Here is a 16,006-nt window from a genome sequence, read left to right on the forward strand (position 1 = left end):
GATGCATCTTGTTGCGTTCCATTTTTTTGAATCATGGTTTCCGCTGCTGCTATCGCGTAGACTTCCACCATTGTTAAACATCTTTTTCTCCTAAGACATGATCTGATTTTATGTTAGGTTCGTAGGTTAAATACAGAGGGGGATGAATGTATTTTAGTTTGTTTTACTTAATCAATTCGCAGCGGATAATATGTAGCGAAATTAAAAACACAAACACAAAGGAATTTCGGGGTTAATCTTATTATATTAAGAAATAACATCGAAGGGTGGTGCTTATAAACTTTGATACAACAAGTAATCAAAGCAACGATAATCGCATATACATACACAAGATAAACTATTCCTTGTATACGCGATAATCACTCGAAAAAACGTTACAATCTTTATCAAATAGGCTATCAAATACAAAGATGTAAAGTAGCTGAGTGTGACACTGTAAGACTTTAATTTCTGTATAAAATTCAGCAGAGTTTCGCCTTAAGAATTGAATGATTTAGCTAAAGAATCTCCTGAGAATGAAAGCTCGACTGTTGCTGATGTGAAAGATCATGAAACGTCTATTCACAAACCAATAGATATAGGCAGGTAGACGGAGATATGTGGCTTATCCTGAACCAAGTCTTTAGATCTTAAAAGGCTGCACTAGTCGATTGTAGAAGTCGAATGAAATAACCAGTAGTCGAATAATCTTTCTCCTGTATGCTTTTCTGTGACTTAGAACATGAAAACTAATCAACACAAGGAGCTACAGTCGACTAGTGAGAAGAAATAATCAACTAGTTGATTATACTAGTCGACTAGGCAAAGTTCTGGGACTTAGAAAAATTCAACCATTTCTTAACTAACAAAGTCGACTACTAGCATCATAAAATCGACTTCTGGAATGATGTAGTCAATTAGTAACTTTTCTGAGCTCAAGTTGGATTCTCACTAGTCGACCATATAAGTGTAGAAGTCGACTAGTGTGTTTATACTTAGAAAATTTCAAGATCATGGCACACTTGTACTTAGTCGACTAGCATGCCTTTCCATTCGACTAGTAGAATCCTACAATCAACTAGTAGCATTCAAAATTGAGTTAGGATTAGCTACTAGTCGATTTCTTCCTTCCTAGAAGTCGACTGGCTTGCTTTTTGCCTTAGAGAAATTTCTGCTCCCTGGAACTTTCATCACTTAGCTGAATCTTGCTTGCCTTCTACCATTTGACACTCACTTGACCCACAAAGACCTTTACCACTTAGTACAAGTGAATTTGATCCTTCCAATAGAGTAAGGCTTAGCAAGGTTACATTCCTTTATCTCGATTCCTGCAATCCCTGAGCTGTTCCATATTCTGTCTTCCCATCTCTTGATCTTCGTATCTAATCCTTGAACGTTCTTCTTGAATACGAATCTCACTCGACAGTTCTTCGAATTATAGTACTTAATTTCCCTTCACGGATCACTGATGCCTCGTGCAATGGTCTGGTTCACAGACGACTAGTTCCGCTCTCAGACCTTTGTACAATAACCTATACAATCCACTGTCAAGTCTTCTACCATATCATATCAGCTTCACTGAAACCCTAATGACCTTCACACCAATCCAGATTACCACTTCGAATGTCTTCAACCTTATTTCTTCGATGCACGAACATATTAATGAACTACCTCGAACTTCTGGTGATGACTTCTTCACTATAGCTTTCCAGATCATTGTGTATACGTCAAGTCTTCTGTCCTGTACTGGTTCCAGTGGATATAGGATTATTTACAAGTCCTGTCTATGTTGAGTTTTCATCCTCTGCATTGTTGTCATAGGTGAATATACCCTTAAATCTTCAACTCCTTCTATATCCAACAATCTCCCCCTATTTGGCTGTTAAACATGACAGTCAAATCTATACCAGGGAAGTATCAATTTGGAGGATAACTCAACTAACCATAACCAAAAATCTTCAATCAGCTTTTAACATTGATGTCCTGGACTTGGAAATAATACTATCTTATATCTTCTACGCTCATACTCATTCAGCTCCAGCAGAGAACGACATCTTCTCTCCCTTTAGTAGAAATGCAAAAGATACGTCTTCAAAAACAACCTTATGTCTCCCTTCCAGACAATAACTCCCCCTTAGTGAAATTCTCCCCTTAGTTGAGATACATGCCGTCAAAATATTAAACCCTCTATATATTTTTCCCCCTTAGATAATCAACATAAGTAGGCAGGAAAAATATTTTCAGTGACCTATCCATTCGCCTTCTCAGTTGAAGAAAAAAATCTCCCCCTTAGTTGAGTAAGGATACTCACCAATTTTTGCATTATGCCCTACTTCTCCCCCTTAGTTGAGGAATCCTTCAAATGTAGAACTGTCCTACTTCTCCTCCTTACAGAAAAGAAGTGCCAGGATTCTTTAACCCAATAAAAAGAAGTACCTTCACCAGAAATTCCCTTCCAACTTCCTTATACCTCCCAAGAGATAGACTTCCAAAACCAGAACCAGGAAAGAACTCATACAGAAAAAGTTTCAATCCCAGATCATCACAGCATTCTTGAGAATATCTCATTACGAAACCAAGCTAGAATAGGAACAGGTGCTACAATTTTCCTCACAGTGCAAGCGTGTGATTTCTGTTTAGTGTCCTCACATTGTGTTTCACTCCACTCTACAGTTAAGTGTTTGAACTCATCCTCATAAGTGTTTCACTCCACTCAGAGCTCCATAATTCCAACAATGAATGTACCTGCAAGAAAATCCTTTTTATAGAAAAGTTGCCTTCCACCTTCAAGGATGGAAACTCTCAGTCAAGAGATTCAGAAATGTTCCTTCTGAGAGGGGAAATTAGGATTCTATATAATGGCAGAATTCCTGATATCCCTCAACTTCTCGTAAAGAAGTGATCTCAAGTTCTATCAGTGACCTTGAAATGGTATGAAAAACTTGCAACGTCAAAACCTTCCTTGTGTGTGAGTCTCACATGTGCATGAAATATGTTTAAGGTAAGGTAGTGACTCTCATTCAGATGCCCTGACTGACAGGCGAATTTTCAATAGAAATATATCTTGTTGAGAGAATGCTTCTAATAACAGTTTCAGTGCCTTTTCAGCTTCATATTCTTTTGAGAGAATATAAATGGGCTTTACAGTTGTCTCTAGGTTTGAATACTTCACTACTTTGAGAAAGAGACAGAGCTATAGGGTTGACCTTTCCTTCCTTATGTGGTGCTGCTTGGCACTATCTCCCTCACTCAACTCAACTCCAATCATTAAGGTTCAGAATGCAGCTGATCATGTGGTTTTCATGTATCAGAGCAAAAGCTTTGGATAAATTGTGTTTGAGGAGAGTTTGGTTCTATGACTTTGGTCAGAACCTATTGGTTTGATAGGCTCATAGTCAGCTTCCTAAGCCACTGGGGGCAGTTAAAAGTTTCAGAACACTAGGACTAAGCCTTAGGAATAATCCACAAAGTTTTAGAATGCTTAAGGATCAAGGAATGATACCTTAGGGGTAACCACATAGAAGACAGGATAGGATCTACTAACAGAGATCATTCAGTGTGTGATTGTGTGGTGTTTGAACTTTAAGTACATTCTGATAGGATGGTCATACCAGAACTTTACCTTAGCTGCTTTATGTGCTTGGATATGTAGCGTAAAGCTTAAGTAACAACATAATTAGTAGCAATGGTAAATATTAATCATGTGTTGATTTAAAATCAAGTGGATAGAATACCTCTTTCTGGAAAATGTATCAGAGCCACATAAATGAATAAAATCATTCATGTGATGACAAAAGAAGAGTTACTCTACCAACTTTGACTCTAAATCAACTGATAACAACATCTAGCATATAATTTTGCAATTTTAACAAGTAAAAGGTTAATATGCCTAGATAGTTTATTTTATGTTATGACTTATATGTACACATGCAGGTATATTATGTATCAGAGCAGAATCATGCATACATATAAATCATAGAAGATGTTATATCTGAGGTTATATGCATTTAAGATAGATAAATTGTCAATTCGATACAAAGAGGGGGTATTAATCTATCTCAAGTACATACATAGTCCCAGATAATCTAACCAAATTACCATATAGCATGTAGCATATAAAATCATGGTAATGAATTAGCATCAAAATCTCAAATCCAATTATCACTAAGCATTAAGCATACAAAACATGTGATAATCAATTTGCTTTGAAAATATCAAACTTAATTATCAATTAACATACAGACATGCAACACATATGATAATTAGTTTGCTTCAATCCATGGATAATGAATATAGGTAAATAAACTTTACAAGGCCTCAAAGCATCATCACAGGGTTTGAAAACTTTATCCTAATCAAATTGCATATGTTAACTTCCAACTAAGTGGACAAGTTTAACATGCCAAGTTCACTAACCAACTTGATGAAAGTGGCTTCAGCTATGAAAATGTCTGCAATTTGATCAGTTGTGGGAACAAAAGCTAGTTCCACACTACCATTCATTATGTGCTTTCTTATGAAATGATACCTTATATTGATGTGTTTGGTCCTTGAGTGCTGAACAAGATTGTTTAAGATTGTTATAGCACTTGTGTTGTCGCAGTAGATAGGGATCTTTTTCAAATCAAGTCCATAGTCTCGGAGTTGGTTTTGCATCCACAGAATTTGAGAACAACAGCTTCCATCAGCGATATATTCAGCCTCAGCAATAGATGTAGACACTGAATGCTGCTTCTTAACCAATCATCTTCCAAGAAACTGACAGCTTCTTGAAGTACTCTTCCGATCAATCTTACAACCCGCATAGTCAGAGTTCGTATAGCCAATGAGATCAAAATTCGTGTCCTTAGGATAACAGATACCCAGATTCGGTGTACCCTTCAAGTACCTAAAGATCCTCTTGACAGCTATAAGATGTGACTCCTTCGGATCAGCTTGAAACCTCGCACACAAGCATGTTGTGAACATTATATCTGGACGACTTGCAATCAAGTAGAGAAGAGAACCAATCATGCCTCGATAATGAGTGATGTCCACCTTTTTACCAGACTCATCTTGATCAAGTTTTGTGGCAGTTGCCGTTGGAGTCTTGGCAGGTGTTGAATCTTCCAACTGATATTTCTTCAGAAGATCCCTAATGTACTTCGTCTGACAAATGAAGATACCATCTGGCTTCTGACTCACTTGATGTCCGAGGAAGAAATTCAACTCACCCATCATGCCCATCTCATACCTACTCTGCATCAGCTTAGCAAACCTTGCACAGAGTGCATCATTCGTAGATCCAAATATAATATCGTCAACATAGACTTGTACAAGTATGATATAATTTTATGATTTTTATAAAATAGAGTCTTATCTATGACACCTCGAGTAAAGCCATTTTCAAGTAAAAATTCTGAGAATATGTCATACCATGTCCTATGCGCTTGCTTTAGACCATAAAGAGCCTTGAAGAGAAAGTACACAAAATCTTCATGATCAGGATTTGTGAAGCCAGGAGGTTGCTCCATATAGACCTCTTCTTCAAGCTCACCATTCAGAAATGCACTTTTCACATCCATATGATAAACCTTGAAGTACAACATTCTGATGGCTTCAAGTCTAGCCACTGGTACAAAGGTCTCGTCATAATCAATGACTTCTTCTTGAGAATATCCTTTTGCAACCAGTCTCACCTTGTTTCTTGTCACGATTCCATCTTCATCAAGCTTGTTTTTGAATACCCACTTGGTGCCAATCACGGATTTATCTTTTGGTCTGGGTACAAGCTTTCACACTTTCTGTCTTTCAAATTGATTGAGTTCATCTTGCATCGCAATCACCCAATCTGGATCTCCAAGGGCTTCATTTACTTTCTTTGGTTCCAATTGAGAAAGAAACCCAGAATATAAACATTCATTTGCAGTAGCTCTTCTAGTCTGAACTCTTGCATCTGCATTGTCAATGATTAGATCTGTAGTATGAGATATATTCTACTTTGTCGCTTTGGGCAGATTAGCTCTTGATGATTCAGCATTTTCATTCTGTTGAGTTTGACTAGGAGATCCCTGTTCTGTCTCTTGTTCTGCTCCCCCTGAGTTGTTGGCATCCTGTTCTCCGGAATCTGTTATTTGAGGACTAGTCTCAGAAATAGTTTGATTGTGCTCCTCTGTATTATCACCGTCACCACTAGAATCTGGACCATTTCCATCTTCACCTCCAGAATCTGAATCAGAGACAGGATCATGATCATTGCCTTGATCATTCTCATTATCATTTTCATTTCCATCTGTATTGGGACCAACATTAGGTTCTTCTTCATCATCAGAAAGATCTTCTACGTCTAGAAAATCTGAATTATCTTCCTTCTGAATACTCGGGAGCTTGGCATCGTCAAAAGTTACATTAAGGCTTTCCACAACTTTTCTGTCAGCAACCACATACATCCTGTAAGCCTTAGACTCCAGTGAGTAGCCAAGAAAAATGCTTTCTTCAGCTTTAGCATCAAACTTTCCAAGATGCTCATCGTCCTTAAGAACATAGCATTTTGCTCCAAACACATGAAAGTACTTCACGGATGGTTTCTTGTTGGCCATAAGCTCATATGGTGTCTTCTCAAATGTTTTGTTTATCAGGGTCCTGTTTTGAGTATAGCAAGTTGTACTAACTGCTTCAGTCCAGAAGTAAGTAGGAAGATTGGCTTCATTTAACATAGTCCTTGCAGCTTCAACCAATGTACGATTCTTCCTCTCAACCACTCAATTCTGCTGAGGAGTCCTTGGTGCTGAATATTGTCTTGAGATACCTTTCTCTGTATAGAAGTCAATCAGCTTACCATTCCTGAATTCTGTACCATTTTCTGACCTTACACATCGTACAAGCACTCCAGCTTCCAACTCAATCTTGTTAATGTGGTCGATGATCAGATCAGCTGCTTCATCCTTTGAATGTAAGAACAACACCCACGTGTATCTGGAATAGTCATCAACAATCACTAGGCAGTATTTCTTTCTAGACATAGACATGACATTAACTGGACCAAATAAATCCATATGCAAGATTTGCAGTGATTCAGTGATGTCAGTCATAGTTTTCCTCTTGTGTGATGCTCTCTTTGACTTTCCATTCTCACATGCTTCACATAATCCATCAGGAATGAATTTCATCTCGGGCAACCCTCTCACCAATTCCCTCTTAACCAAAGAATTCATAGTCTTGAAGTTTAAGTGGGAGAGCTTCTTATGCCATAACCAACTCTCATCTGCAGAAGCTTTACTATAGAAACACATTGCTTGTCCATCCTTTGCAGAATTCCAGTCAGCTACGAACAAATCACCCTTTCTCACTCCATTAAGAGCAAGCTTCTCATTTTTCTGATTGGAGATTAAACACTTCTCCTTCTTGAACAAGACTTCACAACCTTTGTCACAAAATTGACTAATGCTGAGAAGATTGTGCTTAAGACCTACAACCAGAGAGATTTCATCAATGATGACATTGCCAATTTCTAAACAGCTATATCCCATTGTATAACCTTTGATGTCATCTCCAAAGGTAACTTTAGGGCCAGCTCTCTCCACCACCTTTAATAGCAGGGCTCTATCTCCAGTCATATGCCTTGAACATCCACTGTCCAGAATCCACATGACCTTCTTTTGCTTTATGCCCTGTAAACAAAGAAGATTAAGTTTTCTTTGGTACCCAAACCAAGTTGGGTCCAGGTGACTTAGAAGCATTTGAATATTTTGCATTTTTCTTCACAGGATTAACAGGCTTAACATGTTTTGCACTATCCTTGACTGTTTCCTTGTCACTTTCAGAAGCCCCAACAGATTTACTTTTGGGCTTAGTGACAGGTGCCACCTTCCTAGCTTTGGTAGGGCTCACAGTCTTAGACCTACCGGTGTTCTTATGAACATGCTTATCATGATGATGAGATATGTTCTGTGTGTGTGTGGATTCAAGATAAGTGTTCATGAACGAAACTACACATGGCATACAAACAGAGTTATTGTAATTAGGAGATGCAGGCATTTTAGACATGTTATGCATGTGAACATTTTTAACACTATCTGCTTTAACCTTCTTACAAGCATAAGTAAGATGTCCAGCAGAACCACAATTATTACATAACTTTCTAGGGCCATTACCTCCTTCTCTGCCATTCTTTTTTCTGCTTCTCTTAGTCTTGGAAGTAAAACCTTGTCCAGCATTAGATAATTCACTCTCACTAGATGCTGACTTACTAGGTTTCTTTGCCTCATTCTTTTTAATGCTCTCAAGATCCTCAACCATCATTACATGATGAATAAACAAGTTATCTTCATTAAAAGGCTCAACATTAGCTTTCTTGAACAGGGGTTTCTTAGCGTTCTTAAGAATATGTGGGGTACCCTCGGGATTAACAATTTTCTTAGCAGGTTCATCCTCAACCACATGTTTCTTACCAGATTTTTTAAGCTCTTCATAGTCTAGTCCTATTCCATATTTGCCTCCAACAACTTGACTAGCTATGAGTTCTTTAGCTAAGTTCACAGAATTAGAATAAGCATGCAATTTCTTTTTTATCCGTTCTTCAAGCCCATTCTTAGTCTCAATATGATGTTTGTCTCTAAGTTCCAGATATTGATTTCTTTTCTTAAGATCCTCAATAGCAACATTAGTAAGAACTAGCTTGTCATTTTCAGCTTTAACTTTCTTAAGTTCTTCTTCTAAGTCTACTACGGTCATTCTAGAGCACCTTAGAGTAGTACAACAATTTCTATAGACTTCTCTTATCTTAACGTATTGATATATGCATTTTTTAGCACCATATTGGACTTTAAGAGTCTCATAAGCATAAGCATGATCATATAGCAAGACAGTTTGTCTAAAAGCAACACAGTGTTCATTTTCACATAAGTTCTCAGTAGGTAAAGCACGAACAGTTGGGAATTGTACCTTTGACTTAGATGCAGGAGTGGAAGTTGAAGAGTCTGCCATAAGCACCAAGTTTCCATACTCCTCTTCCTCGTCATCAATGTCATCCCAGCTTTTACCTTCCGCAATGTATGATTTCACTGGATACTTCCTTGAGCTTCCTGAGTCCTTCTTCTGATAACTTTTACCCTTGTCCTTTGATTGTTGGGACTTTCTGTATTCACTGGAAAAGTGCCCAACCTCATCGCAGTTGAAGCATCTGAACTTGCTTCTATCGACCATCTCTGTCTTGTAGCCAGACCCTGAGGATGACCCTGACCTCTGACCTTTATTGCTGCCTCCAGACTGTGATGCCCCCAGACCCGGGGTCGGAGATCTGAGTCGCCACGATCACTTTATCCAATCAAACCATCATATATAAACTAAGTAACCACAATTATCTTGCACAAGCCTTGACCCCTCACAAATACACTCACACACACACACAGGTTATAGTTCTTGGAAATGAAATATTAAATAACTAAAGTCATTACATCCACAGAGTGACAATATTACAATCCCAAAATATTAAGCAATTGAAATATGCCGTGGTGTAGACTCTACATGAGCCTAGACCGACGACCGAATAAACCCTTGTTCGTTACAAACTTACATAAGTCATATTTATAAATAAGTCTGACCATAAACACCCGGAAGCTAAACCAACTGATTCGGTCTACCTGAGGCATGGCTCGGAACATCCTACGGAAATGCTGCGCGTTTCCCACACGCTTCCTGGCGGTTAGCTTCATGATCGGCATCTTAGTTAACTGTTGTGTTGTATCATTTTAAAGAAACATGTGTGAGCTATAATGCCCAGCTATAACTTTAAAAAGAGTAAATGTAACTGTATATGCTTGTACATATTTTAATTGATAACAACTTATTATAATGGCGATAAATATTTTATACCGACATTATTCCCTTTTTAATCTTTTATCCTTTCACAATATATTTTCATATTTTGAATCAAAATTTATCTTGCCAATATCTTCAGAAATCAAGCTCCTGGGCATTGACTTCGATACGGCATAACAACTTCAAGTGGAAGAAAGTGGACACGCTGGAGCCATAGCTTTACGATGATCAGTCGTATCACTATCAGCCTTTTTGTTTTCTACTAGTAGATGGACAACACCCTAACAGCTCGGGGTCATCCAAGCCAACTATGGGCTTAATTCGAATTCTCTCATAGACTGAGAATTCTCATCACCTAGGAAAGAATTCCCTAATAGCCTGGGAATTTCAATCCTGAGGCGGTATTAATTTTGATAGCCCACTCGGAGTCGAAACCCCAAGGTCTACCCCTCCAGGCCCACGAGAATTTTTATAAACATTTCTGTAATTTAATTCTCCCAAGTCACATAGCTTGGTAATAAAACCATAGAAGTACTCCTGGAGAGCTTTAAAAAGGAAGTACTCAAGTATATACGTTGACCGTTGTCAACTATTATTTGTACAGGGGATCGCATTACAATTATCCGATACTTTATAAGTCAATTTCAAAATAACTTTGAATACTATTTATAACATAATATTTTCTTAAAAATTAGGAAGGGTTATATATTCATCCTCCGGATAATTCTCTTTTATTTTAAAATAGGTTTTGGAGCTTGAAGCTCCAATTAAGCCTTTAAATAATCTTAATTAAATAATTAAAGGATTATTGAGAAATATTTCCTTATTAATAATTATTTATAATTTAAGAAAAATATTACTTATAATATCTTTTATTCAAAATAGTCCACTAACTATAGATATGCGGAGTTTATAATTGTTAACGATTCGATGTCGAGTCGTTTCAGTGTTTAAATATTTTACGCGATCAGAATCGGTCTAATCGAAATCACATTTCTACATTTATCATAAAAGACTTGAAAAGGAAATAATCTTTATATCACAATGTAACATAGCAATCATGCTTTGTAAATCATGGTAATCGTACTTGTAAATCATGGCATGCATGTTATTTGAAATCCCGTACGATTTAATACAAAACAGCTTTTGATAGTTTATTCATGCAGAAATATCTACAACACAACAGTACTTCAAGGGTAGGGTTTTTAAACTTTCCTGGAAGTCTCGAAGTGGTCGGGGTGCGGGGAGTGCTCCGGTAATCTACAATATAAGTACAAACTCGTTGTTAGTTCTAAACTCGATTTTAATGCGCGTCGCGACTACGGTTTACATTTGCTTCATTAATGGCTATCTTGGCTCAATTTTAACCCTTGGACTAACTTACGGATTCATGACATCTAATAATTATTAATATATTTTGATAACCACTTTTGATCTCATTTTTACTTAGTCAAAACCAAATTCAGATTCGAAGGCGATTTCTATGGCGTTTCACTTGCGCGTCTTCGACTTGTGAATTTTTATAAAATTGAAAAATTATCCATTAAATCTAAAATTTTGCAGAGGCCTTTATTATATCAATATATAGCTCCTGAAAAATTTTCATAATTTTTATAAAATGTTTAAGTGAGATTTTCATTAAAACCAACTCGGCGAATGAGCAAGCGTGCGCCACGAAAACCGATTTCACTAAAATGGCCATAACTCCTAAACCGTAAATTGTAATTGAGCGATTCAAGCGCCCACGTGAAGCTTGTGACATGCTATATCTAATTACAGTGGTTTAGTTTTTAAAACAGGGAGAATCTCCCGGATATTTCTGTCTTACTAGTTTGTAGAAAAACGGGCATTACGACGACATAGATTTTAACGTTTTCCAAATTTCAAACACAATCAAACCACCCCAAATCAACCAATACACAAACTCTCCTACTTAAACAATCATATACATCAAGAACATCAAGAACAACCCACCAAAATCATATCTCACCATTTCACCACTAAAATCAAACCATCTTTTAAACTAGTGCTTAAATCACTAACTACAACATATATACATCATTTTCTTGATCAAAACTCCATGAAAACTTAAGGGTTAAAAAGTTTTATACCTCCTAGAGATCTTGTGGGTGCTTGGGTAGAAGAATAAAGCCTTGATCTAACCTTTCCTAAGCTTGAATTACCTAGATCAAACAAGAAAACAAGGTTTTAAAAACTTGAACACTATTCATCACTATTCATGCTCATCTTCTTATTTTTGTTCACCATCAAAGAGAGCTTTGTTTGCTATGAAACTTTTAGCATACCTTAGTTATGATATGAAGAAGCTATGGAATTTATTTGAGGATTTATGGATGTGTTTAAGGGGGTGAAAAATTTTCTAAGCCCTTGGCTTAAATGGTGAGGCCGAATGGAGAAGAAAAGGGGGGGAGAGCTTTTGGCTTTTGGTTTTTGATCTTGGATATTATTTTGGTAAAGTGTGATTTGGTTTTCCAAAAATGATGCATCTTATTCTAGACCACATCCTTTTTGTACTTGAAGCATGGTTTGAATAGTAACAAGGTACTATACACTATTCCACTTTAGTTCGTAAGTTAAGGTTTTGGTTTAATTTCAACTAGTTGGCTGTATGGTTACTTGCATGGCTAGCTTTGCATGATTTATTGTTTATGTATAAAAAGGGTGCAATTGTTTTAGTTATCACTTAACGGTTCCCGAATTATGTTCTTTCCGTTAATTCGACGATTCCTCAAAACGTTACGCGACGAAACTCTCGTACCACCCGCTTCCTGGCGGTCAGCTTCATGATCGGCATCTTGGTTAACTTTATGTTGTATCATTTTAAAGAAACAAGTGTGAGCTATAATGCTCAACTATAACTTTAAAAACAGTAAATGTAACTGTATATGCTTGTACGTATTTTAATTGATAACAACTTATTATAATGGCGATAAATATTTTATACCGACATTATTCCCTTTTTAATCTTTTATCCTTTCACAATATATTTTCATATTTTGAATCAAAATTTATCTTGCCAATATCTTCAGAAATCAAGCTCCTGGGCATTGACTTCGATACGGCATAACAATTCCAAGTGGAAGAAAGTGGACACGCTGGAGCCATAGCTTTACGATGATCAGTCGTATCACTATCAGCCTTTTTGTTTTCTACTAGTAGATGGAAAACACCCTAATAGCCCGGGGTCACCCAAGCCAACTATGGGCTTAATTCGAATTCTCTCACAGCCTGAGAATTCTCATCACCTAGGAAAGGATTCCCTAACAACCTGGGAATCTCAATCCTGAGGCGGTATTAATTTTGATAGCCCACTCGGAGTCGAAACCCCAAGGTCTACCCTTCCAGGCCCACGAGAATTTTTATAAACATTTCTGTAATTTAATTCTCCCAAGTCACATAGCTTGGTAATAAAACCATAGAAGTACTCCTGAAGAGCTTTAAAAAGGAAGTACTCAAGTATATACGTTGATCGTTGTCAACTATTATTTGTACAAGGGATCGCATTACAATTATCCGATACTTTATAAGTCAATTTCAAAATAACTTTGAATACTATTTATAACATAATATTTTCTTAAAAATTGGGAAGGGTTATATATTCCTCCGGATAATTCTCTTTTATTTTAAAATAGGTTTTGGAGCTTAAGGCTCCAATTAAGCCTTTAAATAATCTTAATTAAATAATTAAAAGATTATTGGGAAATATTTCCTTATTAATAATTACTTAATAATTTAAGGAAAATATTACTTATAATGTCTTTTATTCAAAATAGTCTGCTAAATATAGATATGCGGAGTTTATAGTTGTTAACGACTCGCCGTCGAGTCGTTACAGTGTTTAAATATTTTACGCGACCAGAATCAGTCTAATCGAAATCACATTTCTACGTTTATCGTAAATGACTTGAAAAGGAAATAATCTTTATATCACAATGTAACATGGCAATCATGCTTTGTAAATCATGGTAATCGTACTTGTAAATCATGTCATGCATGTTATTTGAAATCCCGTATGATTTAATACAAAACAGCTTTTGATAGTTGATTCATACAGAAATATCTACAAAATAACAGTACTTCAAGGGTAGGGTTTTTAAACATGCCTGGAAGTCTCGAAGTGGTCGGGGTGCGAGGAGTGCTCCGGTAATGTTGTGCATATGTTGTGTACTTGATGATGACATAAACAAAACACCTAAGTAGATTTTACTTAGTGAAATAATGTAGCACTCGACGGATAAGAATTATAGTCCCGACGGATAACTCATTATAGTCCCGACGGATGATGACTTATTATCCATCGAGTGAGTAGCTTATGTAATAATAAGTCTGTAGCACATTTCTGCATACACCTTTGTATAGATTCTGTAGTAGCATATAAGTCATGTTGACTTTAACTAGATTTGCAGAATAGGTTGATTAATTGTACATAGATGATGTCTTATAATTCTGCATAAATGAATTGAAGTCAAGTGCCAAAATAGCTACCAACGGATGATTAACAAAGCCATCGACGGATGATCAAATGGCTATCAACGGGTGTTTTATATAGCAGTCGACGGATGATCAATGAAGCCATCAACGGATGATCATAAAGTCGACGGATGATCATGTACTTAACGGATAAAGAATTCAAATATCAGTTGACAGTGACAACTGGTCACATGCGTCGAAGTGTATGCAAATGGAATGAGGAAGCCTATTAACTGGGTAATAGAGAACAAAGTAACAAAGCATTAGACCCGATAGTTTTTATAATGATCCTGTCTTTTGACTTTGTAATCTTGTTAATATATAAACCAAGAAGTAGCAAATAGAAACGAAGATCTGAGATACAAAAAGTGAGGAACATTTGTAATCTATTTTGATTTCATTGATATTAATAAAGACTTGTTTTGTTTTTATTACGGGCTTTATCTATTTAAGTGTTTAAATAAGCTATACCATAGTTTAGAGTAAAGCTTTTTATGGATTATGATGAGATCATAATAGTGAGACCTAAAAAGATGATAACTCTAAACTTAAATAGTTCCTGGTCATAGGATTACTAACTGGTAATTAATAATCCGCAAAGATCGGTACATACTATGTTTGCTTCATTATGAAGGATGTCTGTTCTCATAGACATTTGTGTGGTGACACTATAGCTAGTATGTAGGTGCTTATTATGGAATAAGTTCACTGGACATGACTCGCACAGCTGAACAACTGATGGAGTTCACTCACGTGTCAGCAGTTGTTCACATAGTGATAGTTGTACAAGTATCCTTAGACTAGAGGTCATCATAGTCATCTTGTGTACACTGAACTATGCTTTGGTTTAGTTCTTAGTCTCCAGGGACAATTATTAGGGCTCTTCTGGGTATAGGAATTTGTACACGAAGATAGTGTATGATCAATAAAGGATCTACCCCTTCCAGTGAAGGAAGCGAATGTTCAAGGCTGATCCACTTATGCTAGTTCAGGAATCTCTGGCCAGAGTAAATAAAATTAGAAAGGAGTTTCTAATTTGCATAGAACTACGCATAGTAAATGGTAAGCAAGTGATTGAATTAGATAGGCTTGACACGAGATCCATGCCTTGTATTTAATCGGGACATTGTAGGGTAGAAGGAGTTTATTGTACGGTAACTATTCACTGAATAGGTTCTTGGTATTCTAAGCAGTGAATTCATATTATCCGGATAGTCGCGATATGCTGAGAAGTATCCCTCACGATGTAGAATAAATGTGATTAATTAATTAATCATATTTAATAAATTAGAGAATTTATATAAATAATGATAAAATAGTTTTATTATTATTTATTTCTACTACCGGCTTAATATTGAACCTACAGGGTCACACCATAAAAAGAGAATGATTTAATGATGGAGGAATTAATTAATAATGGCTAATAATTATTTATTTATGAAATAAATAATTAATTGGCAAATTTAATAATTGATTAAATGAGATTTAATTGATTATAAATTAATTAAGAAAAGTTCTTAATATTATTAATTAAGGATTTAATTTTTGGAAATTAAATCAAGAGAGAGAATTATTTCTAAAGTGTTTAGAAAAAGGATTAATAATTAAAAGGTGTTTTAATTATTAATGAGAATAATAAATGGGATAATAATAATATTATTTATGGGAAAATTTCAGCTGAAAATTTTGCCTATAAATACACTATTATAGACCCTATTTTATTCTAACCCACAATCGA

General features: G+C 36.2%; 1 long non-coding RNA gene across 2 annotated transcripts; it reads right to left on the reverse strand.

The window, feature by feature from the left end:
* Positions 1 to 9,551: 9,551 nt before the first annotated feature.
* Positions 9,552 to 12,255, reverse strand: LOC141723936 (uncharacterized). 2 transcript variants are annotated; one of them, XR_012576419.1, is made up of 3 exons: positions 12,084 to 12,255; positions 11,889 to 11,960; positions 9,552 to 9,689 (listed from the first exon to the last, which is right to left on the reverse strand). It is a non-coding gene; the product is annotated as an uncharacterized LOC141723936 (long non-coding RNA). The 2 variants fall into 2 exon arrangements; XR_012576418.1 differs by lacking the exon at positions 9,552 to 9,689 and adding an exon at positions 10,882 to 11,037.
* Positions 12,256 to 16,006: the final 3,751 nt, after the last annotated feature.

This window comes from Apium graveolens, chromosome 5, assembly GCF_009905375.1.
Source record: "Apium graveolens cultivar Ventura chromosome 5, ASM990537v1, whole genome shotgun sequence".
Taxonomy (NCBI): Eukaryota; Viridiplantae; Streptophyta; class Magnoliopsida; order Apiales; family Apiaceae; genus Apium; species Apium graveolens.